This window comes from Mesoplodon bidens (assembly GCF_964165515.1).
Source record: "Mesoplodon bidens genome assembly, chromosome: 7".
Classification (NCBI taxonomy): domain Eukaryota; kingdom Metazoa; phylum Chordata; class Mammalia; order Artiodactyla; family Ziphiidae; genus Mesoplodon; species Mesoplodon bidens.
The window spans coordinates 87,107,820-87,130,310 of record NC_138164.1 but is presented as its reverse complement, the minus strand read 5'-3'; the positions used below and the strand labels follow the sequence as shown (position 1 = coordinate 87,130,310).

Genomic DNA, 22,491 nt, shown 5'->3' with positions numbered 1-22,491 from the left:
TAAGCAATCCTGCAGGCAGATCACTCAGGCAACATAACATCTGAAGAGAAAGCCAGTCTGCGCTCAATGGAGAGGCAGAACCCAACCTCCTGCCTTGATGATTCACTGAGATTCTTTCCCCTCCCCCCGCATTTTTCCCTTTAAAAACTGTCATGACTGAGGAGAATCTTTGGAGCTGGTCTCTGGACACAGTCCACCATCTCCCCAGATAGCCAGCTTTTCTAATTAAAGCACCTTTCTTTTCTATGGACATTTGCCTCTAGAAATATTGGCATGTGAGCAGTGAGCAGCTGAACCTACGTTCGGTGGTTACAAGATACAAAGAGCATAATAATGAGAGGCAACTGCCTGAACTCCAGGCCACCTGAAAGGATAAGGGAAGAAAAGGAAGAAACAAAAAACAAAAACAAAAGCACACAGTCTAATGTGCAAAAGAAAGTCACCATAGTCCTTTCTTATGATAACTTTAATTAATGGCTTTGTGGGGTTGTAATTTTATTTTTTCCCAGTTAGCTCTCTAATATGCATTTAATTTGATAAAGAAAGTGTCCTACACAATAAAATACTTCTGTTACTGAGATGTCTGTGAGGCACCTAGCCTAGACGGAGACAGACAATGTCTCCCCCCACTAACTTGATAAGGCTTGTTGACTTGATGCTATGTAAGGCAAAAATGTGTGATTCAGTTATGAAAAACATGAAAAAAATTTAAAAACAATAGTATCTTAAGGAGTAATAATAAATAGGAACTGTTAATGAAAAGGAATTTATTATAATTATTGACCATATCTTAATTTGTATGAATATAGGTGCCTCTAAGGTAAAGCTTCACTTGACAAGCTCAGTTAGAGTGACTTTCTTAAGGGCATGGAAGAATATATTTGTCTAAACTGTATCTGGCATAATCAAATGATTAAATTGGATGTGAAAGAGAAAGGAAAAAAGTACACAGATAAACCTGTGAGACTGATTGCTATTATGGAGGACTGCAGGTCTGACATGAGAACAAAGTGTAGGTGGTGCCCAGTGATTCACTCATGAAACCAGCTGAGAGCGAGCAGGGAATAATATTTATAACCCTAGATGCACGGATGCCAATTTCCAGAGCAAGGGTAATAAAGTAAACTTGAAATTTTGACACGTAATGATTTCTTTTATGAACTAATAAAATTATATACATATATTCATATATTTTTATATATACATAATTTTTTTGTGTTGAGAATGATCTTCAGATTGAAAAAAAAGCATAACGAACATTATTGGTAAGAGGAACTTCCCATTATGTGTAGTTGGATGAATTATAGGAAAGCACCTGTTGAGTTAAATGAGGCTACATTTCAGGCTACTAAAAAACCTGTGTTTGAAATTATTGTGCCATTTTCGATGGTCTTGGTGCCACAAGGCTGCAAATAAACAGTGGTTCTTATTTTTTAAAAAGGACAGTAATTAGCCACATACAAACTTTAGACCTTAAAGCCTCAGGTGAATCTCAAGCACAATTTGATAATTATTAAAGAAATGGGGCTCTCTGCTCTTCCCTCTTTGACAGACAGTTGTATCTTCTTGTGCAATACCAGCCACATCCCTGAGACAGTCATGAAGGTCAGAGTAAATTGATTTGTCCACATTGGATGCCTGGTCACCAGGATGCTTTTAACTCTGGCAAAATGGATATTGCACATCAATGACCCCTTTGCTGACCTCAGCTACATGGTCTACATGCTCCAGTATGATTCCACCCATAGCAAGTTATGCCATAATCAGGCTGAGAATGGGAAGCTTGTCATCGATGGAAGGCCCATCTTCATCTTCTAGGAGCAAGCTTCCACCCACATCAAATGGGGTGATGCTGGTGCTAAATATGTTGTAGAATCCACTGATGTCTTCACTAACTTGGACAAGGTTGGGGCTTATGAAAGGATGGCAAAAGGGTCATCCTCATCTCTGTCCCTTCTGCCGATGTCTGCATGTTTGGGTATAAATCATGAGAAGTATGACAATAACCTCAAGATTGTCAGCAATGCTGCCTCTACCACCAACTGCTTGTGTCCTCTGGGCAAGGTCATCCATGATGACTTTGGCATCATGGAAGGACTCATGGCCATGGTCTATGCCATCATTGCCACCCAGAAGGTCGTAGATGGCTCCTCTGGGAAGCTGTGGTATTATGGCTGTGGGGCTGCCCAGAAGACCATCATCCCTGCTTCTATGGACACTGCTAAGGCTATGGGCAAGGTCACACCTGAGCTGCATTGGAAGCTCACTGGCATGGCCTCCTAGATCCCAGATCCCAGCTCCAATGAGTCAAGAATCTAACCTGTGGTCTGGAGAAAGCCACCAAATGTGATGACATTGAGAAAGAAGCAGGCAATAGAGGGCCCCCTAAAGGGCATCCTGGGTTACACTGAGGACAGGCTGCCTCCTGTGACTCTAACAGTGATACTCCCACTTTCACCTTTGAGGCTGGGCTCGCATTGCCCTCAGTGACTGCTTTGTCAAACACATTTCCTGTTATGACAATGGGTTTGGCTATGGCAAAAGGGTGGTGGGCTTTATGGTCCATATGGCTTCCAAGGAGTAAGAGATCCCTGGACCACCAGCCTCAGTGAAAACAAGATAAGGAAGAAAGAAGCCCTCAGTTCCTAAGGAGTCCTTGCCCCAACTCAATCCCCCAACACACTGAGAATATCCCATCCTCAACAGTTTCCATCCCAGAGCTCCTGAAGAAGAGGGAGAGGATTAGGGAGCCCTACCTGGTCATGTATCATCAATAAAGAACAATGTGCACAGTCAAAAAGGAAAGGAAAAAAAAAACAAGAGAGATGGTCTGTGAACATTAGAAATGAAAGTGGAGATCCGCAGGAGCTAGGAGGAGTTAATAAAGGATGAGTCAGGTCAGACTAGCTTCATTCTCCTTTGGACAAAAATTCTAAAGAGGTGGCTTATGTTCATCTGGATTAAGCAAGGCATTTGGCACAGTCAAAACAGAAACATAACTGGATAATTGTACAGGGAAATAGATTCATAAGTGCATAACAACCATATCAAAGATCCCAGTTATTGGACTGATTAATTCCTAGAGCACAATTTTCTATTGTTTATCAAAGGTCTTTTTTTTTCTTTCCTTCTTTTTAAAAATAGCTACCACATTTGAGTACCTACTATGTGTTAGGCATTGTGTTAATCCCTTGACATGAATTTTATCCCCACAATAACCAAAGAGATAGATAGTTTTCAAATTTTACATTACCTAAATTGAAAGATTGGTCCAAGGTCACCAAGCTATAGTCAGGAAGTACAAGCTTTTCAAACATGCAAATTACATGAAGCTGGAGAAAGAACAAATAGGTTGGACTCTAGAATCAGGCTCTAAAAGAATCTAAACTCATTAGTACATCAGATTAAATATGAAATTCATAGGTATTTTATTTGTTAACAAGCTCATTCTGAGTCAGGAGTGTTGACATGGCTGCTGAGAAAATGAAAAGATTCTGAGGTCTTATTGTAGGATAAGACTATCTGAAGAAAGGGAGGTGGCATGCTTGTTTTTTTCAGTATTTTCAGTTCCAAATTCTATACCTTAATATGGGGTGCATCGATCAGGATTTTTTCCTTGTTAATGACAGAGACTCCGTATGCAAGAAAGGAATTTTTTGGCTTACAGGGCTGAGAAGAGTTTTCAGGTAACCTACAAACCTGGAGAAAGAGCTGCTAGAACCTTGACTTGAGGGATGGAAAATAGGGTCTCAGAGTGAATTTCTCATCTCTGCTTATCACTGCTCATTTTGCATGCTGGTCTTACCCTCTGTTATTTCATACAGGCCTTCACCACTGTCAGGGACCATTACTATCAAGAGTCTCGGCTTAGCTGTTCCACTGGAAAGAGAAAGCTTCTGGCCCTATACCCTGATGGCAATCCCTGAGAAGAATTCTGTTTGGCCATGCTGTAGCCATATAGAAACCTTTGTCCTAATCACTATTGTCAGAGAGATGGGGTAATATGGTTGGCCATGATTTTGTCATATGATCACTTTCTTGGCCATTGGCTGCATAGGGTGTGGGGAAAAGCAGAATCTGTTACTAGAAGAAAGGATGAAGAGCTGGCTGAGCACATCACACTTGGTTTATTAACTTTGGACATGTTCTGAGAGGAACAGGGAAAGGGAAGAGAATTGAAACTCTGCACTATGAAGACCAGATGAAGAACCAGAGATAGTTACTCTTGAAAAAAGGAAAGTTCAGAGAAGACAAAAAAAAGTAAACAATATCTACATAGTTCAAGGGACAGAATCTGAACATCCTCATTGGAAGAAGGATTTCATTTTTAAGATGTTTTCAACTTTATGATATTTTAACTTTCAAAGCCAAGAGCTGTCCAAGGTATCTCTAGATGACACAGGAATTCTGTCATTTCCATTTTGAAGGCATAAGCTGTTTTACCACTTGACAGGGAAGTTGCAGATGTGTTATGAGTATCAGATGAATGGTTGGACTAAATTACTTTAAGTAAGAGAGAAGCAATGGCTAAACCTAGATTTTAAAGTCAAATATGAATATGAATCTAAGCTTTGGTACTTACTATTTATGTGAAGTTGGACAAACTGCCTACTCCCTTTTAGCTTCATTTTTAAAATGGAGATTGTTACTAGTACCTTGCAGGACTACTGTGAGTAGTGGCAATACCCTATAGAGAATTCCTTTTTCACTGATAACTCTTAAAAAATTATAGTTTATGTGTATAAATATGCACAAACCACACACACACACACACACACACACACATGTATATCCTGAGATTCTCTGACATCCTTTAAATATGGAAGCATGCCATACCCAAACCATAATAATCCCTTACATATGCACAGATCATGGCTATGCAAGTACCTGTGTGTTTGGAATGAGAGAAAGACCAGGAATGCAAGGGCAGCTGAGTGCATATAGTAAGAACGTATCAAGAAAATGTATCAAGACTGTCCACCATCTTGGAATTTACTGTCCTAAAATCCTAGCATCGCTTTGGTAGCTTTCAGAAAATTTAGATTAGCAAATAGGATCTAAACATGTATTTCGTGAGGATTAAATGAGATGATAAGTGCAAATTTGCTTAGAAAAATTCCTAGTACCCAAGGAATTTTATTACTGCTCAATAAACTTTTATTATTATTTTCATTAAAGGTCTATCATACAGTCTCTTTCTACTATAATATGAGCTTCTCAAGACACAGATCATGTCATATTAATCTTTCTCCCAAGACTTTAGTATAATGTCTGGTGCTTTCTAGGCACTTACATAAAAGACAGGAAAAAAGGAGTTGTGGTATCAAGAACTAAAAACACACGATAAGGCCACAAAATAAAAATTATGACACAAATCGGCATGTGCATTTACATGTGCAAGCTTGGAATAGACGTGAGAGAAATGAACTCTAATTGGTAATAGAAAAGGTGAAATAAGCATGGAAAAAAAGAAATAAGGACCAAAAAGGGTAGAGGTTCAGAGGATAAAACTAACAGGCAGAAGTATGGCATTCTAATTCCATATGTTTCAGAGGCTGATATCTGTGTAACTCAAATCAGAAATATATTAATAATTACACGAAGATGTTCACTTTCTATATTATACATCTGTGTCTGATGCCTTCAGGATTTAAGTTCCCATGATCACTTTCAGTTTGATATAACATTTTCATGTTCATTATGTTTGCTTTCTAAACCAGGGCCAAACTATCACCTAGTAGATATTTATGCCAGGCTTGATTCACCGAAATTAACTGCCTGGTCCCTGTAGACATTTTGTGTTTATCACTCTTGCTCTAAAGAAGGGCTTTCCAATGTTTTCTATGCCATGGCACACATACAAAATGATAACACTTTATTTGTGGAGCCATTGAACTAATGGAAGAAACTGCTAAGAGAATGCCCTCAGAGTTCCAGCTGCCCCAGGCCCTGCCCTGCTGCCCCCAGGTTGAGGGGAACAGTATTTCAGCAGACCTGTCACCAACTGGGGCTATTAGTGGGACAGGTCACCCCAGTTGGGAAGCTCTGCTCTCAACTCTCCCTGTAAAGAGATAGACAGAGCAGGGTTAATAGATTTGTTTATTCAATGTGTAGGGTAGTTACACTTCTAGGCAGTAAGATACATCAGTGAACAGGACAGAGTCCCTGCCCCCTAGAAAATAGGCTGCAAGGGGCTAAGTGACCCAGTCAAGTCTACAAGACTCAGGGGTCCAGGGCTAGACTCTGTATCCCCAGACACAACTCATAGTAATTTCCAAGGAAAGAAATGCTAGAGGGTTTATTCTATATAATTATATTTGTCATTCCATGGTGAGGAAAGTGACTGCTAAGTTCTCTAACTTAAAAGTTTGTCAATATGTGCTCTGCTAATTTGGAATGTGAGAGAAATTTTCTTGGTTAAAGTCTGAATTTGAAACTTTTCTCAGTTAATGAGTATGTTAAAAGAAAGAAAAAAAGATTGTTGGGGTCAGGACATCTCTGATACATGCAGGCTAATCTTTTTTCTTGTGGGAACTTCAATATCGAATATCTACTATCATCTTTTGGTGTGCATGACATTCCTGCTCATGGTGGGGTAGTAGAAGGGGGAGGTGATAGATTGTCACCAGCATTAACCAGGTGAGAAAGGATCCTGCTATCACTAAGATGAGATAAGCCTGGCAGAAAGCATATTTATACTGTTTAAGAAAGTAAAATTTTAATGCACATGATTGTTAATTACAGAAGCATCTTCAGTTTTCATTAAAGCTGGTCCCTGAGGATCTCTATTTGGGAACACTTTGTTAAATGATTTATTCAAATCACTGTATATATTTGAAAATAATAATCTGACTGCATTTATTTATTCAACGATTCAAACTTTTTCCTAATTCTTAAAGTGAGCGGTGATGAATGATAAGATTATATAATTTTTATGTATTGAAGGCCTCCTCATATACCTGTGTGTGGGTCTGTGCAGATGCCTGTCCATCTAAGAAGCAATCATTTCTAAACATGATAACAGAAGGGCAAATGTAACTACTTTCACTGACCTTGGATTAGGTAGTTCATATTATTTCTATTACATTTTTATAAACTGTAGCAAGTCACTTGCTAGAGAGGGTCAAAGACAGGCATGAAATGTGACTCAAAGCCCTCAAACATTCCAGACTTCATAAAAATTTAGAATTTACCTAAAAATCTCCTAATTCTTCAACTTACTTTTCAAATATTTAATTGTGATTTTAGTATAGTTATGTTAACTTAGGCTTCCCGCATGTAGATTGGAATTTAATGTGTCATAAATACCTCCAAAAGGTAAGCATTTGGATTAGGTAATGATGCATATAATTTTACTAATTAAGCACATTTTGGGTTTAATGCTAGATTAAAGTGTTAAGGGCTTCCCTGGTGGCGCAGTGGTTAAGAATCTGCCTGTCAATGCAGGGGACATGGGTTCAAGCCCTGGTCTGGGAAATCCTACATGCCGTGGAGCAACTAAGCCCATGCGCCACAACTACTGAGCCTGTGTACCACAACTACTGCGCCGTGCACCCTAGAGCCCATGCTCTGCAACAAGAGAAGTCACCACAATGAGAAGCCCATGCACCACAGCGAAGAGTAGCCCTCACTTGCCACAACTAGAGAAAGCCCGCATGCAGCAACGAAGACCCAACACAGCCCAAAATTTTAAAAAATAAAGTGTTAAACTGCACAGAAGAAAGAATGTCAAATCTGTGAAAAATCCACAATGACAAAGGGAGTTGAAGGATGGCCATTTGGGTTTTTTGTGTAGCCTTAAAAATAGGGTGCATTTATTTTGAAGCAAGAGTAAAGTTCTATCTGTTACAGGGAAGGATAACAGGATGGTTAGTTTTTGAGCGTCTGCCATGAGCCAAGACATGCTGTCAGGATCTCCACCAGTGCCTCTCAAATTATATTGTGCATCTCAAATCACCTGGGGACCTGGTTACAATACAGATTATGATCCAGAAGGTCTGAGGAATATGAGACAACCTGACTTGGGCTGTGCACTCAAAGCTTTTCTCAATAAGCTCCAACTCAGTGCTGATGCTGATGGTCCTCAGACACACACTTGGAGCAGCAAGCTTCTCCACGACATGTGGTAGCATCTTCATTTTACACATGAGTAGAAGTTGACAGAAAGGCATAGTGCTTAGAGCAATAGCTCTCAATTCTGCAGAATATTCAAACTCATAGTGGGGTTGATTTTAAAACAGCAGCTGTTTCTCTTATCCAGTATATTTGCACATCGCTAGAAGTCAATGAGCTGAAAACAGAAATGTGATGAGGAAACCCATTCCAGGGATTTTTAAATACAGTGAACCCGATTTCTATTCTGGAGAAGAGTTTGAAAGGCTTCTCATATCATTTCAATTAGTCTGTGCTTTCTACTTTGCTCTTGTGAACATTTCTCCTGCTTCTAATGTAGTTGCTTCTTTTGAGTTGTGCCATTTAAGAAAATGAAAAGGAAAAAGAAATAATGACCTGAGAAAATGTGACTGAAGAAATTACATTATTCTAAAAGCCACCTATAAAAGGCATAGAGCATATGAACTATACTTAACATGACTTAATTTTTCCTGACTCCATGGCGGAGTACAAGAGGGTGAAGTATCTGCTATGTTCCCTACCTAGATGTTCAGTAGCTGTGAGGGTTGCCAAGGTAACCATAACTTTGGTTAGCATCAAAGTAAATAAGGACCCCCGAAATCCCTGAAATTTCAGTTTCTGTGTTACCATGTCACTTGGAGCAGTAGTAACGCAGGCTTTCTCCTTCTACTCTCATCTTCCAACTAGCTTTTCCTACATTGCTATGTTTAATGATTAGTTTTTCAGGAAAGGGCATTACAAACAAGAAGCTTCCAACATCCTTTAACCTGGGCAGGCAACAGGTCCCAGAAAGACAGCACTCTGCCCACAAAAGTGCTTCAGTAAATAAACAGTATGCTTTGGCTGAGAAGTGGAGGTAGCAACATATGACAGGAAACAGAAGGGGAAAGTGCAGAACCTGGCTGCTGAGTACCAGGGTCTAGAGTGAACACGAAATTAGGCAAATAAAACTCCAGGTCAATAAACACTGATTACTTCTCTGTTTCTTATATTATCCAATAGGCAATAAGATGCTAAGAAACAAAATTTAGCGCAATATGTATAATCCCTTAGATAGGGATTGTCTTTTTTAAGATTTGGCTTGGTTTGATTTAGTTTGGGTTTCACATTTACAGCTCTCAAACATCCCTCAGGATATGACATTTAGGTCTCAAAAATACAATCCTGCCACATAGAAGGAATGCAGGGAATTTCCTAAAAAGTTATACTAGATTTATTAAACGAGTATGCTACTGTTCCCTCCATTAAAAATTAACAATTGGGCTTCCCTGGTGGCGCAGTGGTTGAGAGTCCGCCTGCTGATGCAGGGAACATGGGTTCATGCCCCTGTCTGGGAAGATCCCACATGCCGTGGAGTGGCTAGGCCCGTGAGCCATGGCCGCTGAGCCTGTGCGTCCGGAGCCTGTGCCTCTCACAAGAGTGAGAGGCCCGCGTACAGCAAACAAACAAACAAACAAAACAAAACAAAAAAACAATCTTATAACAGAACATTTAGAGAATAGAAAAGTACCCAAAGCCATCTAGATTGCCAAAACACACTATTTTGATTTCTGCCTATTTGTTTTCTTTCTAAGCATTTTACCACCATTAAGATCTATTATTTACATAATGTTGAAACATGCTTTTTACCTAAAAATAAAGTATTTTTTATGTTGGATCTCTTCTCAAACATGCTTCATGACAGTTTATTTAACAATTTCCTTACTACTGGATAGCTACATCATTTCAAAAATGTCCTCATTTTATTTTAAGGAAACACTGCTTTGAATACCTTTGCGTTTAAAGTTAAAGGGTTCCCCTTAATTTTGTATTTTTTTCCTTTGTATATATTACTAGAAGTAGAATTACTGAGCCAAAGGAAGTATATATTAAGATTATTCATAGGACTTATTTTTAACAACTCATCATTTTACATCCCATGAGTTTTGATGAAATGCATCATTGTATGTAGTAAAGTGTTTTTTAATATATGAAAATTGAGGCAGCTTAGGATAGTTGTCAAGAGGACCAGACTTACATTCAAGTCTACCTAAATTCAAGAACATATGAATAGAAAGTTTTTAACCTTTCTTCCAGATGTTACCACAAAGATGGTATGAAAAGAGTCTAGGACTCTAGGATATATAACTATTGCAATAAGGTCTATTAATTCCATTTTATAGAGGAAAAAATAAAAGTCAAAAAGAAAAAGGTTAAACAAGTGGTGAAATCTCCTGCCTCCCAGGTCAGGTGCTATTTCCAACACCCAGTGCTTCTGGCGTATGCATACAGACTTCAAATGTGGATTTTCTGATCTAACCTTCCACAAACTATTTTGAAAATGCATGCTTTATGCGATTTAGTATTTAAGTTCACTAAGCTTTGATGAGATAAATAGTGCTTTCCTCTTGTCATGATGTCATTACCTACTCAGTGTACTTTTTCTCCTTTTTTTAGAATCATGTCATGTACATTCAATTCTCTAAATCCTATAATAAATGCTTTTTTTAACCTCATGTATGCTCTACTTCAACCTTTTATCATAAAAGCCTGTTTGTTCACCTTCTGACAGCTCTCCACAGCTCATCACCCTGCCGGCTGCAGCTAAACCATACAATTGTGTGAATTTCAATATATAGAAAAAGATGAAAGATGGAAAAAATAATAGATAATGGATCCATGATAAATCAAAGAATTAACAAAAAAGGTCAAATTACCTGAAGTTCAAACTAAAAGACATCAAAGAGGGAAAGCCAAGTAGTAAAATAAGAGATAATAGAAGATGATTAGGAGAAAAATCATAATAAAAGAGAGATAATAGTTTGTAACTAGGAAGAGAAATTGTAAAGAACTAGAAATAAATGGGTAAGATAGAATTAAAGGTATAATAATGAGAACTGAAAAATAATAGTGGATGTAGTGAGGGATAAAGCTGTCATATTATCTGAGGAAGATGAGAATTGAGGGAATTGTTTCTGTGGGAAGTTTCCAAAGCCTTGGTCTGAGTTATTATATTCAGATGTGGAGTGGAGACTTGGGGATATGAAAGTCAAGTGGGATAACACTAAAACTAGGTAATTATAACGGTGGCAAGCCAGTCCTGTGTTTTAAAACAGTAGGATTGTAAGAAAAATCCTTAGGCTTCTTTTTCCATAAAGAAAAAGCATTCTACTCACAAACCTTTATGATCTACCTCTCAATTCTTCTTATGAAAACCAGATATTCTGGATCATAAATATCTATTGGAATATGGGTCAAGTGTGTGCACAGGTGTGTGCATCTTTCTCTCAAAATATCTTTACTAGAATTGTGTGCCCTAAGTTTTTTGTTCATGTCTGCCTCCTTCACTATTCTCCCAATGCTACTACTCATGTGCTTTCTTATTTAAAAATTTCATTGTGATTGGTCATTTGAGTACACAGGTTTTACAGTACAATTATATTTACAAAATTACCAAAATACATATATAAAGCAATAACATAGCCTGAATTTGACTTTTTGTAAATCCCAGAGGTATACAATATATTGCTTTTGCTTTCTTAGAACATGTGCTTTTTCAAAAAAAAAAAAAAAAGACTTTCAAGTGTACTATGTTATTATGTGGCTGGGGGCTTACAGGATCCATGCTGTGAAACTGATCCAGTTGGAATGGACAACTGCATTTGAGCAAGAAACCAATGCAGTATCCTGGAGGTATTAAACTCTGCCCAGAAGAGAATATATTCTTGGCTACAATATAATGTGCAAGTTGGGAATAAAATACCATTACACTCTGTAAATGAACAGATGAATAAATGAGTTAATTAATTACTATAAATTTTCATGCCTACCAAAGCTGGACTCGGTATACAAGGGATATTGTCAATAACCCTAAATTAGTGAACTTCAAGAAAGTCTCTGAGTATTACACATAAGCCCCCACAATAGTTGACATAGGAAATATACTCATCTATCTGTTCCTACCCAACAATATGATTGCAGTTCACAATGCAAGGCCATGTTTAATAATTCATTAATTTATGAGCATATGATATACATGGTATTACATTTGGCTACTGAAGTAATATCATTCATGGAGCAACAATATCAACTTCATTACTTAAATGGTCTGTAAGATGGATTTAACTTAATCACTTATAAATAAAACAGGAAATGCCAAACACAGTTGAACTCAGCAAGACTTGAAAATATTTGTATTTGTAAGACAGTTTGCTCTTTAACACAAATAATATTAAAAATTTATCTGTAAATGCTGGTCAATCAAAGATAACTAATGTAAGATGTAAATATTGGAAATCAGGAAGCAAGTTATTTATGAAAAATTTCAGGTGCTTCCCTATTAGAAATAAATTAAAATTTAGTAAAATAGCTACAAAATATACAAATTATGTGAAAATTGTTACATTAATCTATGAATATTTCTCATTTTAAAAGTATAAAGGAAAATCATAGTATAGTTAACTATATAGGGGAACTTAAAATATGACAAAGATGGCATTATAAATAAATGAGTAAAAAATGAACAATTGGGCTTCCCTGGTGGCGCAGTGGTTGAGAGTCTGCATGCCGATGCAAGGGACACGGGTTCGTGCCCTGGTCCGGGAAGATCCCACATGCCGCGGAGCGGCTAGGTCTGTGAGCCATGGCCGCTGAGCCTGCGTGTCCGGAGCCTGTGCTCCGCAACAGGAGAGGCCACAACAGTGAGAGGTCCACACACCGCAAAAAAAAAAAAAAAAAAAAAAAAATTGAAGATGAATATCTAGAAAATATAAAGCTGGATTATGCTACATTTTTACTTGGTCTCTCTATATATTAAAAATTAAATACACAAGACTCCCTCTTGAAAGAGCACCGAATCACAATTAACTGCTGAACAATCATCGACAAGAAGACACTGGAACTCACCAAAAAAGGTACCCCACATACAAAGACAAAGGAGAAGCCACAATGAGATGGTACGAGTGACGCAATCACAATAAAACTGGAAAACAAATATACCACAGAAGTCCACCCACTGGAGTGAAGGATCTGAGCCCCATGCCAGCCTTCCCACCCTGGAAGTCCAGCAAGGGTAGCAGGAAGTCCCAGAGAATTAAACTTTGAAGGCCAGTGGGATTTGACTGCACGACTTCGACAGGCCTGGGGGAGACAGGGACTCCACTCTTGGAGGGTACACACAAAGTAGTGTGCGTGTCGGGACCCAGGGGAAGGAGCAGTGACACCATAGGAGACTGAACCAGACCTACCTGCTAGTGTTGGAGGGTCTCCTACAGAGGTGGGGGGTGGCTGTACCTCACCATGGGGACAAGGACACTGGCAACATAAGATCTGGGAAGTACTCCTTGGCACAAGTACCCCTGGAGTCTGTCATTAGCCCCACCAAAGAGCCTGTAGTCCCCAGTGTTGGGTTGTCTCAGGCCAAACAACCAACAGGGAGGGAACTCAGCCCCACCCATCAGCATAAAAGCAGATTAAAGTTTTACTGAGATCTATCCACAAGACCCACACCCAGCTCTACCCACCACCAGTCCCTCCCATCAGCAAGCCTTCACAAGCCTCTTAGATATCCTCATCCACCAGAGGGCAGACAGCAGAAGCAAGAACTACAATCTGGCAGCCTGTGGAATGAAAACCACATTCACAGAAAGATAAATAAAATGAAAAGGGAGAGGACTATGTACCAGATGAAGGAACAAGATAAAACCCCAGAAAAACAACTAAATGAAGTGGAAATAGGCAACCTTCCAGAAAAGGAATTCAGAATACTGGTAGTGAAGATGATCCAGGACCTTGGATAAAGAATGGAGGCAAAGATCAAGAAGATGCAAGAAATGTTTAACAAAGACCTAGAAGAATTAAAGAACAAACACCTGGAAGAATTAAAGAACAAACACTGGGAAGAATTAAAGAACAAGCAAACAGAGATGAACAATACAATAACTGAGATGTAAAATACACTAGAAGGAACCAATAGGGGAATAACTGAGGCAGAAGATTGGATAAATGACCTGGAAGACAGAAGCGTTGAATTCGCTGCCATGGAACAGAATAAAGAAAAAAGAATGAAAGAATTGAGGACGGTCTCAGAGACATCTGGGACAACATTAAACACACCAACATTCAAATTATAGAGGTCCCAGAAGAAGAAGAGAAAAAGAAAGGGTCTGAGAAAATATTTCAAGAGTTTATAGTTGAAAACGTCCCTAATACGGGAAAGGAAAGAGTCAATCAAGTCCAGGAAGTGCAGAGAGTCCCACACAGGATAAATCCAAGGAGAAACATGCCAAGACACATATTCATCAAACTATCAAAAATTAAATACAAAGAAAAAATATTAAAAGCAGCAAGGGAAAAGCAACAAATAACATACAAGGGAAGCCCCATAAGGTTAACAGCTGATCTTTTATCAGAAACTCTGCAAGCCAGAAGGGAGGGGCAGGACATATTTAAAGTGATGAAAGGGAAAAACCTGCAACCAAGATTACTCTACCCAGCAAGGATCACATTCAGAGTCAACAGAGAAATTAAAACCTTTACAGACAAGCAAAAGCTGAGAGAGTTCAGCTCCACCAAACCAGCTTTACGCCAAATGCTAAAGGAACTTCTCTAGGCAGTAAACACAAGAGAAGGAAAAGACCTATAAAAACAAACCAAAAGCATTAAGAAAATGGTAATAGCAACATACATATCGATAATTACCTTAAATGTGAATGGAGCAAATGTCCAACAAAAAGACACAGGCTTGCTGAATGGATACAAAAACAAGACCCATATATATGCTGTCTACAAGAAACCCACATCAGAACTAGGGACACATACAGACTGAAAGTGAAGGGATGGAAAAAGATATTCCAGGCCAATGGAAATCCAAAAAAGCTGGAGTAGCAATACTTATATCAGATAAAATAGATTTTAAAATATAGGATGTTACAAGAGACAAGGAAGGACACTAAAAAATAATTGACAGATGAATCCAAGAAGATATAACAATTATAAATATATATGCACCAAAGATAGGAGCATCTTAATAAATAAGGTAAATGCTAATAGCTATAAGAGATTGACAGTAACATAATGATAGTGGGGGACTTTAACAGCTCACTTACACCAATGGGCAGATCATCCAGACACAAAATTTATAAGGAAAAACAAGCTATAAATGACACAATAGACCAGGTAGTGTTAATTGATATTTATAGGACATTCCATCTGAAAACAGCAGAATACACTTTCTTCTCAAGTGCACATGGAACATTCTCCAGGATAGATAACATCTTGGGTCATAAATCAAGCCTCAGAAAATTTAAGAAAACTGAAATCATATGAAGCATGTTTTCCGACCATAAGGCTATGAAATTAGAAATCAGTTACAGGGGAAAAAATGTAAGAAAACACAAACACATGGAAGCTAAACAATTCATTACTAAATAACCAAGAGATCACTGAAGAAATCAAAGAGGAAATCAAAAAATACCTACAGATGAGAACATGACATCCAAACTTTTGGGATGCAGAAAAAGCAGTACTAAGAAGGAAGTTTATAGCAATACAATCCTACCTCAAAAAACAAGAAAAATCACAAATAAACAACCTTACACCAAATAGAACTAGAGACAGAAGAACAAACAAAATCCAAAGTTAGTAGAAGGAAAGAAATCATAAAGATCACAGCAGAAATAAATGAAATACAAACAAAGAAAACAATAGTAAAGATCAATAAAACTACAAGCTGGGTCTTCAAGATAAACAAAATTGATAAACCTGTAGCCAGACTCATCAAGAAAAATAGGGAGAGGACACAAATCAATAAAATTAGAAATGAAAAAGGAGAAGTTACAACAGAAACCGCAGAAATACAAAGCATCATAAGACAATACTACAAGCAACTCTATGCCAATAAAATGGACAACCTGGAAGAAATGGACAAATTCTTAGAAAGGTATAACCTTCCAAGACTGAACCAGGAAGAAATAGAAAATATGAACAGACAAAATCACAAGTAATGAAATTGAAACGGTGATTAAAAATCTTCCAACAAACAAAAGTCCAGGAAAAGACGGCTTCAGAGGTGAATTCTATCGAACATTTAGAGAAGAGCTACACTCATCCTTCTCATGCTCTTCCAAAAAACTGCAGAGGAGGGAACACTCCCAAACTCATTCTACGAGGCCACCATCACCCTGATACTAAAACCAGACAAAGATATTACAAAAAAAGAAAATTACAGACCAATATCACTGATGAATACAGATGCAAAAATCCTCAACAAAATACTAGCAAACAGATTCCAACAGCACATTAAAAGGATCATACACCATGATCAACTGGGATTTATCCCAGGGACGCAAAGATTCTTCAGTGTATGCAAATCAAACAATGTGATACACCATATAAACAAATTGAAGAATAAAAACCATATGATCATCTCAATAGATGCAGAAAAAGCTTTTGAAAAAATTCAACACACATTTATGATAAAAACTCTCCAGAAAGTGGGCATAGAGGGAACTTACCTGAACATAATACAGGCCATATGTGACAAACCCACAGCAAACATCATTCTGAATGATGAAAAACTGAAAGCATTTCCTCTAAGATCAGGAACAAGACAAGGATGTCCACTCTCGCCACTATTAATCAACATAGTTTTGGAAGTCCTAACCATGGCAATCAGAGAAGACAAAGAAATAAATCCAATACAAATTGGAAAAGAAGAAGTAAAACTATCACTCTTTGCAGATGACATGATACTATACATAGATAATCCTAAAGATGCCACCAGGAAACCACTAGAGCTAATCAATGAATTTGGTAAAATTTCAGGATACAAAATTAATGCACAGAAATCTCTTGCATTTCTATACACTACCAATGCAGGATCAGAAAGAGAAATTAAGGAAACAATCTCATTTACCATTGCAACAAAAAGAATAAAATACCCAGGAATAAACCTACCTAAGGAGGTAAAAGACCTGTACTCAGAAAACTTTAAGACACTGATGAAAGAAATCAAAGATGACACAAACAGATGGAGAGATATACCATGTTCTTGGACTGGAAGAATCAATACTGTGAAAATGACTATACTACCCAAAGCAATCTACAGAGTCAATGCAAGCCCTATCAAATTACAAATGGCATTTTTTTATGGAACTAGAACAAAAAATATTAAAATTTGTATGGAGACACAAAAGACCCTGAATAGCCAAAGCAATCTTGAGGAAAAAAATGGAGCTGAAGGAATTAGACTCCCTGACTTCAGACTATACCACAAAGCTACAGTAATCAAGACAATATGGTACTGGCACAAAAACAGAAATATAGATTAATGGAACAGCATAGAAAGCCCAGAGACAAACCCACACACCTATGGTCAACTAATCTACAACAAAGGGGGCAAGGATATACAATGGAGAAAAGGCAGTCTCTTCAATGGTGCTGGGAAAACTGGACAGCTACATGTAAAAGAATGAAATTAGAACACTCCCTAACACCATACACAGAAATAACTCAAAATGGATTAAAGACCTAAATGTAAGAGCAGACACTATAATACTTAGAGGAAAACATAGGAAGAACACTCTTTGACATAAATAACAGCAAGATGTTTTGTGACCCACCTCCTAATGTAATGGAAATAAAAACAAAAATAAACAAATGAGTCATAATGAAACTTAAAAGCTTTTGCACAGCAAAGGAAGTCATAAACAAGATGAAAAGACAACGCTCAGAATGGGAGAAAATATTTGCAAATGAATAAATGGACAAAGGATTAATCTCCAAAATATATAAACAGCTCATGCAGCTCAATATTAAAGAAACAAAGAACCCAATACAAAAATGGGCATAAGACCTAAATAGACATTTCTCCAAAGAAGACATACAGAGGGCCAAGAGGTACATGAAAAGCTGCTGAACATCACTAATTATTAGAGAAATGCAAATGAAAACTACAATGAGTTATATCTTCACACTGGTTAGAATGGGCATCATCAGAAAATCTACAAACAACAAATGCTGGAGAGGGTTTGGAGAAAAGGGAAGTTTCTTGCACTGTTTGTAGGAATGTAAATTGATACAGCCACTATGAAGAACAGTACGGAGGTTCCTTAAAAAACTAAAAATAGAATTACCATATGACCCAGAAATCCCACTACTGAGCATATACCCAGAGAAAACCATAATTCAAAGAGACACATGCACCCCAATGTTCACTGCAGCACTATTTATAATAGCCAGGTCATGGAAGCAACCTAAATGCCCATCGACAGACAAATGGATAAAGAAGATGTGGTATATATATACAATGGAATATTACTCAGCCATAAAAAGGAATGAAATTGGGTCATTTGTGGAGACGTGGATGGACCTAGAGTCTGTCATACAGAGTGAAGTAAGTCAGAAAGAGAAAAAACAAACATCATATATTAATCCATATATATGGAATCTAGAAAAATGGTACAGATAAACTGGTTTGCAAGGCAGAAGTAGATACATAGATGTAGAGAACAAATGGACACCAAGGGGGGATGTGGTGGGGGCAGGGGTATTGGTGGTGGGATGAATTGGGAGATTGGGATTGAAATATATACACTAATATGTATAAAACAGGTAACTAATAAGAACCTGCTGTATAAACAAAAATAACCTGCCCAGTACAAAATAAATAAATAATTAAAATTTTTAAAAATTAAATACATGAAAAGTAAAACAAAAATGGCATTTAATGAAAATTTCAAGCTGTGAAGACCTTTCTAAAGATGATATAAATGCCCCAAATCACAAAGGAAAAGGTGATATATATGACAGGATGAATATGAAAAACCAAACCAAACAAGATTACTCTGTTCAGCTGAAGACATCAGAATCAGCACTAAAATTCACATTACAAATGGGGGATGTAGATTTAATACAGGTATATAGTTATAATATAGTTATAACATAGTTATAGATATATATGGGTGTATATATACAGATATATAACAGAGTTAATATTCATAATATAGAGGAGACCTTATTATCCACATATCCAAAGAGAAACATATATAAGACTTTAAACAGAATCTTTGAAGAAGAAATATGAATAAATGTCCAATACAAATTTTTAAAATTTATTTACTTATTGATTTTTGGCTGCTTTGGGTCTTAATTGCTGCACGCAGGCTTTCTCTAGTTACGGCAAGCAGGAGTTACCCTTCACTGCAGTGCGCAGGCTTCCCATTGCAGTGGCTTCTCTCTTGTTGCTGAGCATGGGCTCTAGGTACACAAGCTTCAGTAGTTGTGGCTCATGGGCTTAGCTGCTCTGCAGCATGTGGGATCTTCCCACACCAGGAATCAAATCTGTGTCACCTGCATTGACAGGCAGACTCCCAACCACTGCAACACCAGGGAAGTCCCCAGTACAAATTTTTAAAAGAAGTATCAGAATCACTGATAATCAGAATCGCTCAAATAAAAATAAATTCTATTAGACGGGTAATAACTAAATCAATTATAGTAACTATAGTTTTGGGAAGTACATGGGAAAATGGACACTTTCATATCCTGTTGTCTATGTGTCAACTGGTAAAACCTATGCCTGGAAAATAGTTTCTTAATATGTATCAAGATTTTGATCCAGAATTTATACTTCTAAATAATTATCACTAGTAGATAACTGATATACCATATAAAAATGCATGACAAGTGTGTTTAATATTTATAAAACCAAAACTTGGACAGAGCTAAATGTTGATCCACAAAAGAAGAGCTTAATATAGGAATATTATCAAACAACACCTTATGAAGACGTTTTTTTCTTTTTAACACAGACTTTATTGAAACATAATACTAATACAGAAAAGTACACAAATTATAAATGTATAAGTCAATAAATGTTCACAAAGTGAGCACATTTATATAGTCAGCACTACTAGATCAAGAAACAGACCATTACCCCAGAAGCCCTCATGGACCCCTTCTAATCAAGGGTAACCAATATCCTGACTTCTTACAACACCATAGGTGAGTTCTATGTATCTTTGAAATTTAATAAATGGAATCATTTAGTAAATACTTTTGGTGTGTCTGGATTCTTTTGCTCAGCATTATACTTGTGAGATGAATTCAGTGTAAGTATGTAATTTAAGTTTTTCTTTCTTTTTTTTTTTAATTTATTTTTTTATACAGCAGGTTCTTATTAGTCATCAATTTTATACACATCAGTGTATACATGTCAATCCCAATCTCCCAATTCATCACACCCCCACCCCCCGTTGCTTTCCCCCCTTGGTGACCATACATTTGTTCTCTACATCTGTGTCTTAATTTCTGTCCTGCAAACCAGTTCATCTGTACCATTTTTCTAGGTTCTACATATACGCATTAATATACGATATTTGTTTTTCCCTTTTGGACTTGCTTCACTCTGTATGACAGACTCTAGGTCCATCCACGTCTCCACAAATGACCCAATTTCATTCCTTTATATGGCTGAGTAATATTCCATTGTATATATGTACCACATCTTCTTTATCCATTCATCTGTCGATGGGCATTCAAGTTGTTTCCATGACCTGGCTATTGTAAGTAGTGCTGCAATGAACACTGGGGTGTATGTGTCTTTTTGAATTATGGTTTCCTCTGGGTATATGCCCAGTAGTGGGATTTCTGGGTCATATGGTAATTCTATTTTTAGTTTTTTAAGGAACCTCCATACTGTTCTGCATAGTGGCTGTATCAATTTACATTCCCAACAACAGTGCAAGAGGGTTCCCTTTCCTCCACACCCTCTCCAGCATTTGCTGCTTGTAGATTTTCTGATGATGCCCATTCTAACTGGTGTGAGGTGATACCTCATGGTACTTTTGATTTGCATTTCTCTAATAATTAGTGATGTTGAGCAGCTTTTCATGTGCTTCTTCGCCATCTCTATGTCTTCTTTGTAGAAGTGTCTATTTAGGTCTTCTGTCCATTTTTGGATTGGGTTCTTTGTTTCTTTAATATTGAGCTGCATGAGCTGTTTATACATTTTGGAGATTAATCCTTTTTCCGTTGGCTCATTTGCAAATATTTTCTCCCATTTTGAGGGTTGTCTTTTCATCTTGTTTATTGTTTCCTTTGCTGTGCAAAAGCTTTTAAGTTTCATTAGGACCCATTTGTTTATTTTTGTTTTTATTTCCATTACTTTAGGAGGAGGGTCACAAAAGATCTTGCTGTTATTTATGTCAAAGAGTGTTTTTTTCTATGTTCTCCTCTAAGAGTTTTATAGTGTCTGCTTTTACATTTAGGTCTTTAATCCATTTTGAGTTTATTTCTGTGTATGGTGTTAAGGAGTGTTCTAACTTCATTCTTTTATATGTAGCTGTCCAGTTTTCCCAGCACCACTTATTGAAGAGACTGTCTTTTCTCCATTGTATATCCTTGTCTCCTTTGTCATAGATTAGTTGACCACAGGTGCGTGGGTTTATCTCTGGGCTTTCTATCTTGTTCCATTGATCTATTTTCTGTTTTTGTGCCAGTACCATATTGTCTTGATTACTGTAGCTTTGTAGTTTAGTCTGAAGTCAGGGAGTCTGATTCCTCCAGCTCCTGTTTTGTCCCTCAAGACTGTTTTGGCTATTCAGGGTCTTCTGTGTCTCCATACAAATTTTAAGATTTTTTGTTCTAGTTCTGTAAAAAATGCCATTGAGTATTTGATAGGGATTGCATTGAATCTGTAAATTGCTTTAGGTAGTATAGTCATTTTCACAATATTGATTCTTCCAATCCAAGAACATGGTATATCTCTCCATCTGTTGGTATCATCTTTAATTTCTTTCATCAGTGTCTTATAGTTTTCTGCATACGGGTCTTTTGTCTCCTAGGTAGGTTTATTCCTAGGTATTTTATTCTTTTTGTTGCAGTGGTAAATGGGAGTTATGAAGACTTTTAAAAGAATGAATGATGCATATCCATGCTCATTTACATAGAAAAAATTCAGCAAAATGTTACTGAGTGAATAAAATATACTGTTTCATACCAACATTTATAATATTGTCTTTGCAGATAGATATCTAGAAAGACTATTTTTAAAATACATTTTGCATTTTATATTGAATGGTAAGAGTTTGAGACATTTTGAAACTTCCTATACTTTGAATTTATACATGAATAAACAAAAATTTATTTTTTGTTTGAAAAATAATAAATTCAAACCCATTAACAGCATCCACACTCTGCATGGTAGTCAAGGAACTGGAGGTGGGAAGGGCAGGTCTTAGAACACTGAGAGGAAAATTTATTTTTAAAATTTCAATATTTTTACTTGTCAAAGATTAGTTTAACGTATTAAAGAGAATGGTAAAACTGTTTTCAAGGAGAAAGAGGGAAAACTGATGCGTTTAATCAATAAAAGAAAGA

General features: G+C 37.1%; 1 pseudogene across 1 annotated transcript; it reads left to right on the top strand.

The window, feature by feature from the left end:
* Positions 1 to 1,532: 1,532 nt before the first annotated feature.
* LOC308620248 (glyceraldehyde-3-phosphate dehydrogenase-like) lies at positions 1,533 to 2,584 on the top strand (annotated as a pseudogene). The gene has a single exon. The product of its transcript is annotated as a glyceraldehyde-3-phosphate dehydrogenase-like (transcript).
* The last annotated feature ends 19,907 nt before the right edge of the window (positions 2,585 to 22,491 follow it).